Source organism: Bacillus rossius, chromosome 10 (assembly GCF_032445375.1).
Source record: "Bacillus rossius redtenbacheri isolate Brsri chromosome 10, Brsri_v3, whole genome shotgun sequence".
In the NCBI taxonomy this organism is placed as follows: Eukaryota; Metazoa; Arthropoda; class Insecta; order Phasmatodea; family Bacillidae; genus Bacillus; species Bacillus rossius.
Window position 1 is genome coordinate 27,449,467 of NC_086337.1, and position 13,990 is coordinate 27,463,456.

The 13,990-nt window shown below is 35.7% G+C and overlaps 1 protein-coding gene and 1 long non-coding RNA gene across 2 annotated transcripts in view; one reads left to right on the forward strand and one right to left on the reverse strand.

The window, feature by feature from the left end:
* LOC134535890 (tachykinins) overlaps window positions 1-13,990 on the reverse strand; it is a 352,147-nt gene that overhangs the window by 149,878 nt on the left and 188,279 nt on the right. The window contains exon 2 of the mRNA XM_063375238.1: window positions 546-571. The gene's annotated coding sequence lies outside the window, so the exon portion shown is untranslated. The remainder of the gene's footprint in view (window positions 1-545; window positions 572-13,990) is intronic.
* The window catches only part of LOC134535891 (uncharacterized), a 324,926-nt gene that overhangs the window by 72,938 nt on the left and 237,998 nt on the right, over window positions 1-13,990 (forward strand). The gene's annotated exons all lie outside the window — the stretch shown is intronic.

Genomic DNA, 13,990 nt, shown 5'->3' on the forward strand with positions numbered 1-13,990 from the left:
GTTTGCAGCAATTTAAATTAATTTTTTGTGATATTAAAATATTATCTTAATGTATGGAATGATTTTATCAGTCGGAATTGTCAGTTACTGTCTCATGTAATTGTAACATGGAACATCAGTACCTGATTCCAAGCAGGTAGTAAGTAATAACCGAGCGTATGTATTTAGCTATTCAGAACACAGCCTAATACTCACTACTAAACAAGGCGCGCATAAATAAATACAGCTATTAATCATAGGAATGATTGACAGACACTCCCTCAAGCTCCATTTCCTTAAAATTTTCTGTGCAAAAACATGTGATGTAACACCATATAGCGATATATGACAGACACACTGGTGAATAATTCAGCGGTATGAGAGTGCACTTACCTATGGTGCTAGCGTTTTTTTATGACCCGAGTAGTACGTCTTTCGGATTATGTTAATAACACAACTCACAACATTATTCCAAAAATCTAATACTTAAAACATTATTTTTACATATATATTGAAGTAATGTATATGTAAAATTAAAAATTAAAGTAGAGTACAAAATTACATACCTTTCAATGAATACTCCGCTCCTGACCTGAAAACAAAGGAGTTTGAATTAGAATATTTTCAGCTAACATACTTTTTTTAAAGTTTGTAACCAAATAAATTATTTTCTATTTAAAGACATTCTAAAGTCTCTAATTTAAAGTTTAATATTATGAAGGTGTCACCTATAGATTAAATCAGCAAAAACTTAACACTTTAACTGGGGTTTGGGCCCAGTTCTTCAATATACAAATTCAACCCCTATACGACCTTAGTGTAAAGGTCATCTAAACAAAGTTTTAATTGATGATGCATTATTTGTAAACAAAGCGAATATTTTAAAAAAATAATTAGCTGTTTTTATTATAAATATATTTCTCTAATATTAAGATTAATTTAAACCCACTGTAAACGTATACATTAGTAGATTTGTTATTAAATTAGGAAAGGGAGAGATATATGTATGGAGTAACTGAATATTTTTTTTCTTAAAGTAATAACACAAAGTGTGTCATCATAAATAAGGAAATTGTCTAAGTTAATAAAAGATTAAGGCCAGTATTTCAAAGATTAGTGAATGAAATAAAAATTAACTGAACAAGGATCAAAATCACTTTTATTTTGACTTAAAAGATATGCAAAAATTATTTAATGAAAAATAAAACACTGAACTCATAGGATATTAAATTTTACAATTTTACAATTTATATTAACTACTTTACGGGTAGTTTTATGAGCTTAAAAGCAAGGCGAAAGAACCATGTGTTGGAAACATAAATGTATGCCTTTGATGTTTGTGTACATTGGTAATGTGGCTATTATGGAAAAAATTTGTTTTAAAACTTTAACTTGAAACCTGCCATAACATAAAATGTACTGCACATATAACTAACCTACGTCGCATCATGCCGTTTACAGTAGTGTTTTTATGAAGTAAGAAATATAAATACATAATATTATTTTATGTGCCTGAGCACGTAAGCGCGTAGGATCCTATGCTCGTAAAAAATAATGTAACCGTACGAACAACGTGCCTCGCTTTACTGCAGAAGTGCATTGAAATGACTAAGCTAAACAGCAGAATATGAACTGTTTGTTTTTAAAACGGTAGAAGCCCTTAAGCATAACTAACAGATTGAGTTAGAAATGTCCCAACTAAGAGTGGTTATAATAGCTCAAGAAGTAACAAAACTATTTTGGATTATTCTGAAATTTATCGGGGGAAAAAATTAAACTTGAAATAAATGATAGGAAATAAAGTATTTTACTAAAAGAACAGGGGAGTAAAAAGTCACATGGGAATGTCAAAGTTAAATTCTTTGGTTTCTATAGTTTATGTGTTTTGCCCCTAAATGAAGTTGAGTTCATAATATTATATAACATTGATATGGATTATTTAATCAATTATATACGTTTTTATTTGATTGTTTTTGAGAATTTTAAAGGCCAACTTATATTTTATTTCTAGCAAGAACAGTTATTCTTTAGCACCCTTTTATGTAATCTTTCTTTAAAAAAAACTTTATTTTAGGTTACCATTTATAACTCTCAAAACACTATACTTTCTCAAAAATGCTGGAAACTAGATTTTTTCCATGGATTTGGGAAAAACAAATTTAGAAACGTATTAAAATTACAATTGATATTCAGCAAGGTGGTAGTAATAATTAAATACTTTTATTAATTAAATTACGAGTGTATTTGAAAATTCGAAGACATTACTGCATGCTGATTACATCAAATTGTATATATTCATAAGTAGCAAAGATAATTATGAAGCCTTTCAGAATAATATATCAGTTGTTCAGGTCTGGTGGTCAAACAATAAATAGTGTCACATTATTATAAAAAACTGTTTTACTTTCACCAAAAAAACCTATTTAATGATGCAACATCCAGTTTTGACACTAAACGTGTGCACCTTATAAGAGATCTAGAAGTTGTATTGGATACTAAACTTTATTTTCAAAAGTATGTGGAAAATATTGTAAGAAAGTGGAAGGCTGAACTTTACGTCCTACCCTTACATAAATTGGCTTTTGTAAGTTGCGAACCATTAAAGTACAGATTGATTTGCTGATCAATTTGAATCGAAACTAAAACCTGCGAATATCACTACGGATTACGACAGTTGGTTAGTGTTTATTAACTAACTTTGTGAAAAATATGTAACACAATAATAAACACATAATTTTGCAGTTTAACTTTTACCTTAGCCCTATTGAGTAAATTATGAAAAAATAATACTGACTGATTTTAAAAAAAGCTATACTTTTTTCTATGATAACTTTTTAGGTTTATAATGTAAAACAAAAATGTTATTTTTTGTAAATATTCCTACTTCTGACGCTGTAAAATGTTTTGTATGATAGTCCTTGAAAACTCAGTTTCCAACGATATCACTTGTAAAATTGCAAGGCAGAGCTTTGTATCATTTCCAATTTTACAAAGCTCTCTACCTTGCAGTTTTGCAAGTGCTATAGTTGGCAACATAATTTTCAATGATTTTCCTTGCGATAAGTACAAACTTTTTTTTACAGAGTAAATGACGTGCAGGTAACGTTTAACGAAAGCCCATTTAATCGTGGTTTTAGTTTTTTTTCATAATAGTAAATTATATATTTTTTATTTACATGGAACGCGTCTAAGTTTCATAAAAATAAAACTACAGAATAATTTTGTTCATTTTGTTTTAGAGAAAAAGATGGTGAGATGTTAATTAGTTCACATATTTAGTTTATAATTAATATTTTCACGTAGACGATGCTTCAATGCTTTTATGTTAACAATACAAATTAAAGTTTTTCAAGATATTTTTGAAATATTTATTTTAAAAATGCAAAAAATTTAGCTATCAAGAGATGTTATAGCTATGAAAGATGAAATATGTTTGGCCTTAAATGTGTACTTCCTTCTTAATTTTTTAAATATATGATTATTTTGAGGTAAGAGAGCTCACGTCCCTGCAAGTTCCACACCACCGCTATAGAAACAACGAGATACATATCTAAGGTCATATGTCAGGTTTATGTGGTATATTGGCCATACAAATATTTTTTGTATTATATATTTTTATAAGTTTGCAACACTTAATAAACTTATGTTGGAGATTTATTAAACTAGTGTTCATGACAAGTACTGTTATTTATTTGACACTCCTGAGATTTTAATCCTTTATTTAATTCTGGTATTGGTCATTTAATATATTTCTGTGTCAATTTACGTTTGTACTTCTCCATGTTTGTGTTCGTTTATGTTTTTGTTTTTTGTTTTTCTACTTGTACCTTGCAAGCCTGTCTTGGATAGTATCTGTTGTAAATAAATATGTCAGTGTTATTTCAAAATCTTAAATCCTCGAAAGTTCTTCACTGATTGCTTTGAAATTTGGACAAGCAAAAAGAGAGAGAAAATATAGATAAGTAAAAACACCGTCTTCTGTTTTATAAAGATATAGATAGAAAGATTTAGACATACAGAGACAGAGCGGTTCACAGATATACAGAGATAGAGCGATATATAAATATATAAAGAGTGAGAGATTTAGAGGGATATAGGGATATATATATAAACATAGGTACATAGAGATATAGAGTGATATGGAGATATATGTACAGATGTATAGAGAGGAATATATTGATATGTATATAGAAAAAAATATGTAGTGTTGAGGGAGATAAGAAATAGGGAGAGATGCTTTGTATGTGTGTACCTACCTACTTCAAACAAACTGGAGAGAAAAAAAAATGCAAGAGGCGTATCAGTGCAAGCCGGGCGGTAGCTATAGTTATCAAATAAATAAATACAAATGCGAGTTAAAAAGAGCAAATGAACGCGCGGACAGCTCGACGGTGGTATCGACTGGCGCGCAGCAGCGCCGGGCAACCACAGCCGCTGCTACCGGCGACTGTCCCTGCGGATCAGGATTTATGCCTCGGCTCGACCGCCACCGGGCTCCACCGACCCGCCTGCGGGACGAGAAACCTCACATCCGCGGGGGAGCTGAATTGTTGCCCGTTGGAAGGGCAGCCCTTCAGGATTTTTCTGGCAATGGTTTGTTTGTACAGCGACTGGAAGGGCAGCCCATCCGATTTCTGAAAACACGCTACTTTAAGAGTTTAAATAATCCTGAAAACTTACCCCTTGGATGGGCAGGCCATCAGGATTTTTCTAACAAGTAGTGTTTTTGAAAGGTTGTCTGAATTGTTGCCCCTTGGATGGGCAGACCATCAGGATTTTTCTGACAGTGGTGTTTTTGAAAGGTTGTCTGAATTGTTGCCCCTTGGATGGGCAGCCCTTCAGGATTTTTCTGACAGTGGTTAGTTTAGTTTAGGTTAGGTTAGGTAACTTTACAAACTAACCACTGTCAGAAAAATCCTGAAGGGCTGCCCTTCCAATGGGCAACAATTCAGTCACCCCACATCCGCAGCGCCCGACTCAAACGCCAGAATGATTAGCGCACGTGTGCATCTTCACGATTATTTTTTTGTTTTGTTTTTGCGGTTGCAAACGTTAAAAAAAAATACAGCTCTAAAACATTATTTTTGACAAAAATACATTATTTATTGTGTACACAGCAGTAGTATATGAATGTATTTCCGGCGGCAGGATTCAGGTTGCGGAGCTGTGTGTCCTTTCCGCCATCTTGGATTTTGACGTCACGGCGGCCATCTTGGACGAGCGTAACGTGACAATATGCGTAACGTGACACTTTTTCGTGCATGCAGCCGGCGTAACGGGACACAGCGTAACGGGACAAAACGTAACGGGACAAGTATATCACGGCGGCCATTTTGGATCCGACATTTTTATGACGTCATTGTGTTCTCGAAAATTCCGGCGATGTGTTTTCCGCCATTTTGAATCATGACGTCACCGTTGCAATTTTCGTTACGGCAGCCATCTTTAACTTTTTTATTTATTATCCGATTTTAACGAAATTTTTTTTAAAATTTATAAAAAAATTAAATTAATAAAATTTTAATAAATTATTAATAAAAAAATTACATAAACGACACGGAGCTCGGAGTCCTCGGTTCGAACCCGACAGAGGCAAAAAAAAATATAAAATGACGACCAATCCTTCCCCCACGGTGGATGCAAGCAGAATGACCCCCACCACTTAATGTCAAAGTATACATATCTTCACCTAGTATGACGTCATGTCCGCCATCTTGAAATTTGGACGCCATCTTGAAAATCTTTATTTATTATCCGATTTTAATGAAAAAAATTCCAAAATTCATCAAAAAATTAACGTATTTGAATTCTGTTTGATTATATAGATGTACGTCCTTGGTTCGATTCCCGGCGAGAGTAAACGGTTGATCCTTCCTCCATGAAAGCTACCTAGACTCATCTACCACCTCCAGTACCAAGGTATATTTCATCAACTGGTATGACATCATGTCCGCCATCTTGTATTCATCCGCTGGAGACCGTCATCTTGTTTTCATCTGCTAGAGTGTGCCGATACCATGTAGTATAATTTTATGTTCACCATACCTTTGTCCTCTACTGTTGACATTGAACTTTGACCTTGACCTTGAACTTTGACCTTGACCTTGAAATTTGACCTTGAACTTTGACCTTGACCTTGAAATTTGACCTTGACCTTGAAATTTGACCTTGACCTTGAAATTTGACCTTGACCTTGAAATTAGACCGTGACATTGAAATTTTACTTTGTCCTTGAAATTTAACTTTGTCCTTGTCGACCATCATGGATCCGACATTTTATGTTCAGTACATGCTACCAGGAGCTACCACCTGCCAGAGTACTCCATCTTGTGTGTGTACTTGTATTATGGAGTACATTTCCATCTGGTTAATTTTATTCTAACCCGCTACAGTGCAGTAATCATTTATTACCGAGGTGCCCCCGCCATCTTGAAATTCGACCGCCATCTTGAAATCATGTAATAATGTAGCTAGAAAAGCGGGAAAAAATCCAAAATTCATTAAATAAATCACTCATTAACTTACATATTGATTCGATTCGCTACAGTCCTTGGTTCGATCCCTGAATGATGCAAAACATTTAATTTTATATAAAAAATAATTTCAATAAACCATGTTCAAAATTCTTAAAGAGACTTTAAATCCTCTACTACCATCATCCTATCAGACATCAAGACCACCATATTGGAAATTCATAATTGTAATGCTAGAGATTCGTGAAAAAGTTCAAAATTCATTAAATAAATTTGTAATCTATATACTTATTGATTAAATCGACTAAGGTCCTTGGTTCGATCCCTGGCCGATACAAATCAACTTTAATTTTAAAAAAGTACCAGAAAAGTGTAAGGTTCGAGAAATAAAACACCTCAAAGTCTTTTACAAACATAATATTTATTACACAATTTCTATCCTACTACAGAATCACTTGCGAAAGCCAGCAATCTTATAAACATTTAGCCCTGCATAGACGTGCATCGACTACTTCTTAGCTCCAAATGGCTCCAAATGCTTCAAAAGGCTCCAAATGCTCCAACAGCTCCAAAAAAAGGCTCCAAATGCTCCAATAACCACCAAATGCTTAACACAGCTCCAAATGGCTCCAAATGCTCCAAACGGCCTCCAAATGCTCCTAATGTCTCCAAATTGCTCCAATTGCTCCAAACGGCTCCAAATGCTCCAATAACCACCAAATGCTTAACACAGCTCCAAATGGCTCCAAATGCTCCAAACGGCCTCCAAATGCTTGACAGCCTCCAAATGCTCCAAATGTCTCCAAATGGCTCCAAATGCTCCAAACAGCTCCAAATGCTCCTAATGTCTCCAAATTGCTCCAATTGCTCCAAACGGCTCCAAATGCTCCAAATGTCTCCAAATGCTCCAAACGGCTCCAAATGCTCCAAATGTCTCCAAAAGGCTCCAAATGCTCCAAACGGCTCCAAATGCTCCAAATGTCTCCAAATGCTCCAAACGGCTCCAAATGCTCCAAATGTCTCCAAAAGGCTCCAATTGCTCCAAACGGCCTCCAAATGCTTGACAGCTCCAAATGCTCCAAATGGCTCCAAATGCTCCAAATGGCTCCAACAGATCCAAATGCTTCAAAAGGCTCCAATTGCTCCAAACAGCCTCCAAATGCTTGACAGCTCCAAATGCTCCAAATGGCTCCAAATGCTCCAAATGGCTCCAACAGCTCCAAAAGGCTCCAAATGCTTGAAAAGGCTCCAATTGCTCCAAACGGCCTCCAAAAACTTGACAGCTCCAAATGCTCCAAATGGCTCCAAATGCTCCAAATGGCTCCAACAGCTCCAAAAGGCTCCAAATGCTTCAAAAGGCTCCAATTGTTCCAAGAGCTATATCTTCAATTGATTCCAACTGATTCCAATTACTTTTCTTATCGAACTTGGCATGGTTACTAACATGTCTTTATTAGTATACATTTTGACTGGCAGTGGTAACGTATTTTGCACCTTTAGTTATAAGTTTTATTTAGAAATCAGATTTCGATATATGGTAGATACCATTTGGAAAGAAAATATATTAATTTATCTTCAAGTTTATACACATTTAATTTAAGCCATTATTGTATGTAGCCAGCTTCCCTCAGTTCTTTGAGTATGAAGGATATTTCTTTAATGTTCGAATAGTTTCCTGCACAAAGCGAACCATGTAGTAGTCGTAGCCTGTCAACCAATATGTTAGGATCTTCCCATGAGGTATAAGCAAACTCTTCTGCTGCGTTCATCATCCTTGCATGTTTATAATAAATATTATTATCTCTGGTGTCTATCGTTTTAACACCAACCTCAAGGTCACTTTCGTCATCGTGCCAGTGATTATCACAAGCTTGATCAGGATAATTTATTTTATTACGACGTTTCCATCGTTTTGGTCTCAAACCACCATCACAGTCTTCGCTCTTGCATGCTTTTGGTGCTTCAGCATAGTACTCAATCATGTCAGCCTTAGATGTGTCAGCACAGTCTACGTTCACGCCAGCTTCTGATGTGTCACCACAGTCTTCAATCATGTCAGCACCACAAACTTGATCAGGATAATTTATTTTATTACGTCGTTTCCATCGTTTTGGTCTCAGACCGCCATCACAGTCTTCGATCTTGCCTGCTTTAGGTGCTTCAGTACAGTACTCAATCATGTCAGCCTCAGATGTGTCACCACAATCTTCAATCATGCACGCTTCAGATGATTCATCAAAGTCTTCGACCTTGTAAGCTTCAGATGGTTCTCCATCTTTCTCATTTTCATGGAGACGACTAGATATTGGAGTAAATATATTTTCATTTCTAATGTGGTTACAACTTCCTTCGTTTGTTTTAAATTTTAAATTATTATCTTGATCTAGATCAGTAATTTTAGCATTAGCTTTTTCGCCTTCGTTCCTCTTCCGCGATGTTGTAGCCCAGTCTTCGTTATCTTTATTCATCTTAATTGTACAGGTCTTGTAATGTCTATCCAAGTAATATCTTCTACCAAAGGATTTCTGACACTGACTGCAATGAAATGGTTTTTGACAAGGACCCAAATTACACTCGCTTCTCTCATGTCGTTTAGCGTTCTTTCTCAAGGTAAACACCTTGCTACAGTATCTACAGTGATGACGTTTCGATACAGCGTCAGATCCTAAATCGGAATTCATATTAGTTACCGAGACTAATGCCAGATGCAAACTAAGAGTTTTAAATTAGATATATTACCTAAATAGAATTTTTTAATTATTTCATCAGCGAGAATTAATTTATCTCATTCAAAGGTACTTTTTGCAAGTAGTTCTGCTTTTCAACAACAGATGTCGCCACATGTTACTTGCAGGTAAATAATATTTAGTTCTTTTATGCGGGATGCGGGATGCTCACTAACGATCGAAATAGAACGATGGCTTCGCTAGACTCCAAGGAGAAGGAAGTTCGTCCATCCTGTTAGTGCTTCTTAGATTTCTCAGAAATTATTTGACTGAGTAATGATAATTTTTTTTTTTTAATTTCCGCCTGATAAAAATATTACAAGTAATGATTGAGTAGCAGAAGTTCACTAATTATATGCAACCTTGAATAATAAATGACATGCTTCATTAAGTAAAAAAATCCTTCATGCAGAGATAAATTCCTCATCAGTAACCAGAAGCACTCGGAGAAAACCATCAGATGTCTAGTCAGGAATAATCAGAAGCACCCAGTGAAAACCATCAAAATATTGTCAAGAATAATCAGGAGCACACGGAGAAATCCACCATAATACTGTCAAGAATAAACGGGAGCACACGGAGAAAACCGCCATAATATTGACAAGAATAATCGGAAGCACACGGAGAAAACCGCCACAAGTTTTCTTTGATATCATAAAATTTCAGGAAAAAATAATAATAAAAAATAAAAAAAATTAATAAAAAATTTAAAAAAATAAAATAAAAAAATACATAAAATTCTGGCTTGTACTAGAACTATATCTTTTCTCAACAATGAGAAGTTCACAAGCTAGCAGAATCTGTTTATGTATTTTTTTATTTTATTTTTTTAAATTTTTTATTAATTTTTTTTATTTTTTATTATTATTTTTTCCTGAAATTTTATGATATCAAAGAAAACTTGTGGCGGTTTTCTCCGTGTGCTTCCGATTATTCTTGTCAATATTATGGCGGTTTTCTCCGTGTGCTCCCGTTTATTCTTGACAGTATTATGGTGGATTTCTCCGTGTGCTCCTGATCATTCTTGACAATATTTTGATGGATTTCTCCGTGTGCTCCTGATTATTCTTGACAATATTTTGATGGTTTTCACTGGGTGCTTCTGATTATTCCTGACTAGACATCTGATGGTTTTCTCCGAGTGCTTCTGGTTACTGATGAGGAATTTATCTCTGCATGAAGGATTTTTTTACTTAATGAAGCATGTCATTTATTATTCAAGGTTGCATATAATTAGTGAACTTCTGCTACTCAATCATTACTTGTAATATTTTTATCAGGCGGAAATTAAAAAAAAAAATTATCATTACTCAGTCAAATAATTTCTGAGAAATCTAAGAAGCACTAACAGGATGGACGAACTTCCTTCTCCTTGGAGTCTAGCGAAGCCATCGTTCTATTTCGATCGTTAGTGAGCATCCCGCATCCCGCATAAAAGAACTAAATATTATTTACCTGCAAGTAACATGTGGCGACATCTGTTGTTGAAAAGCAGAACTACTTGCAAAAAGTACCTTTGAATGAGATAAATTAATTCTCGCTGATGAAATAATTAAAAAATTCTATTTAGGTAATATATCTAATTTAAAACTCTTAGTTTGCATCTGGCATTAGTCTCGGTAACTAATATGAATTCCGATTTAGGATCTGACGCTGTATCGAAACGTCATCACTGTAGATACTGTAGCAAGGTGTTTACCTTGAGAAAGAACGCTAAACGACATGAGAGAAGCGAGTGTAATTTGGGTCCTTGTCAAAAACCATTTCATTGCAGTCAGTGTCAGAAATCCTTTGGTAGAAGATATTACTTGGATAGACATTACAAGACCTGTACAATTAAGATGAATAAAGATAACGAAGACTGGGCTACAACATCGCGGAAGAGGAACGAAGGCGAAAAAGCTAATGCTAAAATTACTGATCTAGATCAAGATAATAATTTAAAATTTAAAACAAACGAAGGAAGTTGTAACCACATTAGAAATGAAAATATATTTACTCCAATATCTAGTCGTCTCCATGAAAATGAGAAAGATGGAGAACCATCTGAAGCTTACAAGGTCGAAGACTTTGATGAATCATCTGAAGCGTTCATGATTGAAGATTGTGGTGACACATCTGAGGCTGACATGATTGAGTACTGTACTGAAGCACCTAAAGCAGGCAAGATCGAAGACTGTGATGGCGGTCTGAGACCAAAACGATGTAAACGACGTAATAAAATAAATTATCCTGATCAAGTTTGTGGTGCTGACATGATTGAAGACTGTGGTGACGCATCAGAAGCTGGCGTGAACGTAGACTGTGCTGACACATCTAAGGCTGACATGATTGAGTACTATGCTGAAGCACCAAAAGCATGCAAGAGCGAAGACTGTGATGGTGGTTTGAGACCAAAACGATGGAAACGTCGTAATAAAATAAATTATCCTGATCAAGCTTGTGATAATCACTGGCACGATGACGAAAGTGACCTTGAGGTTGGTGTAAAAACGATAGACACCAGAGATAATAATATTTATTATAAACATGCAAGGATGATGAACGCAGCAGAAGAGTTTGATTATACCTCATGGGAAGATCCTAACATATTGGTTGACAGGCTACGACTACTACATGGTTCGCTTTGTGCAGGAAACTATTCGAACATTAAAGAAATATCCTTCATACTCAAAGAACTGAGGGAAGCTGGCTACATACAATAATGGCTTAAATTAAATGTGTATAAACTTGAAGATAAATTAATATATTTTCTTTCCAAATGGTATCTACCATATATCGAAATCTGATTTCTAAATAAAACTTATAACTAAAGGTGCAAAATACGTTACCACTGCCAGTCAAAATGTATACTAATAAAGACATGTTAGTAACCATGCCAAGTTCGATAAGAAAAGTAATTGGAATCAGTTGGAATCAATTGAAGATATAGCTCTTGGAACAATTGGAGCCTTTTGAAGCATTTGGAGCCTTTTGGAGCTGTTGGAGCCATTTGGAGCATTTGGAGCCATTTGGAGCATTTGGAGCTGTCAAGTTTTTGGAGGCCGTTTGGAGCAATTGGAGCCTTTTGAAGCATTTGGAGCCTTTTGGAGCTGTTGGAGCCATTTGGAGCATTTGGAGCCATTTGGAGCATTTGGAGCTGTCAAGCATTTGGAGGCTGTTTGGAGCAATTGGAGCCTTTTGAAGCATTTGGATCTGTTGGAGCCATTTGGAGCATTTGGAGCCATTTGGAGCATTTGGAGCTGTCAAGCATTTGGAGGCCGTTTGGAGCAATTGGAGCCTTTTGGAGACATTTGGAGCATTTGGAGCCGTTTGGAGCATTTGGAGACATTTGGAGCATTTGGAGCCGTTTGGAGCATTTGGAGCCTTTTGGAGACATTTGGAGCATTTGGAGCCGTTTGGAGCATTTGGAGACATTTGGAGCATTTGGAGCCGTTTGGAGCAATTGGAGCAATTTGGAGACATTAGGAGCATTTGGAGCTGTTTGGAGCATTTGGAGCCATTTGGAGACATTTGGAGCATTTGGAGGCTGTCAAGCATTTGGAGGCCGTTTGGAGCATTTGGAGCCATTTGGAGCTGTGTTAAGCATTTGGTGGTTATTGGAGCATTTGGAGCCGTTTGGAGCAATTGGAGCAATTTGGAGACATTAGGAGCATTTGGAGCCGTTTGGAGCATTTGGAGCCATTTGGAGCTGTCAAGCATTTGGAGGCTGTCAAGCATTTGGAGGCCGTTTGGAGCATTTGGAGCCATTTGGAGCTGTGTTAAGCATTTGGTGGTTATTGGAGCATTTGGAGCCTTTTTTTGGAGCTGTTGGAGCATTTGGAGCCTTTTGAAGCATTTGGAGCCATTTGGAGCTAAGAAGTAGTCGATGCACGTCTATGCAGGGCTAAATGTTTATAAGATTGCTGGCTTTCGCAAGTGATTCTGTAGTATGATAGAAATTGTGTAATAAATATTATGTTTGTAAAAGACTTTGAGGTGTTTTATTTCTCGAACCTTACACTTTTCTGGTACTTTTTTAAAATTAAAGTTGATTTGTATCGGCCAGGGATCGAACCAAGGACCTTAGTCGATTTAATCAATAAGTATATAGATTACAAATTTATTTAATGAATTTTGAACTTTTTCACGAATCTCTAGCATTACAATTATGAATTTCCAATATGGTGGTCTTGATGTCTGATAGGATGATGGTAGTAGAGGATTTAAAGTCTCTTTAAGAATTTTGAACATGGTTTATTGAAATTATTTTTTATATAAAATTAAATGTTTTGCATCATTCAGGGATCGAACCAAGGACTGTAGCGAATCGAATCAATATGTAAGTTAATGAGTGATTTATTTAATGAATTTTGGATTTTTTCCCGCTTTTCTAGCTACATTATTACATGATTTCAAGATGGCGGTCGAATTTCAAGATGGCGGGGGCACCTCGGTAATAAATGATTACTGCACTGTAGCGGGTTAGAATAAAATTAACCAGATGGAAATGTACTCCATAATACAAGTACACACACAAGATGGAGTACTCTGGCAGGTGGTAGCTCCTGGTAGCATGTACTGAACATAAAATGTCGGATCCATGATGGTCGACAAGGACAAAGTTAAATTTCAAGGACAAAGTAAAATTTCAATGTCACGGTCTAATTTCAAGGTCAAGGTCAAATTTCAAGGTCAAGGTCAAATTTCAAGGTCAAGGTCAAATTTCAAGGTCAAGGTCAAAGTTCAAGGTCAAATTTCAAGGTCAAGGTCAAAGTTCAAGGTCAAGGTCAAAGTTCAATGTCAACAGTAGAGGACAAAGGTATGGTGAAC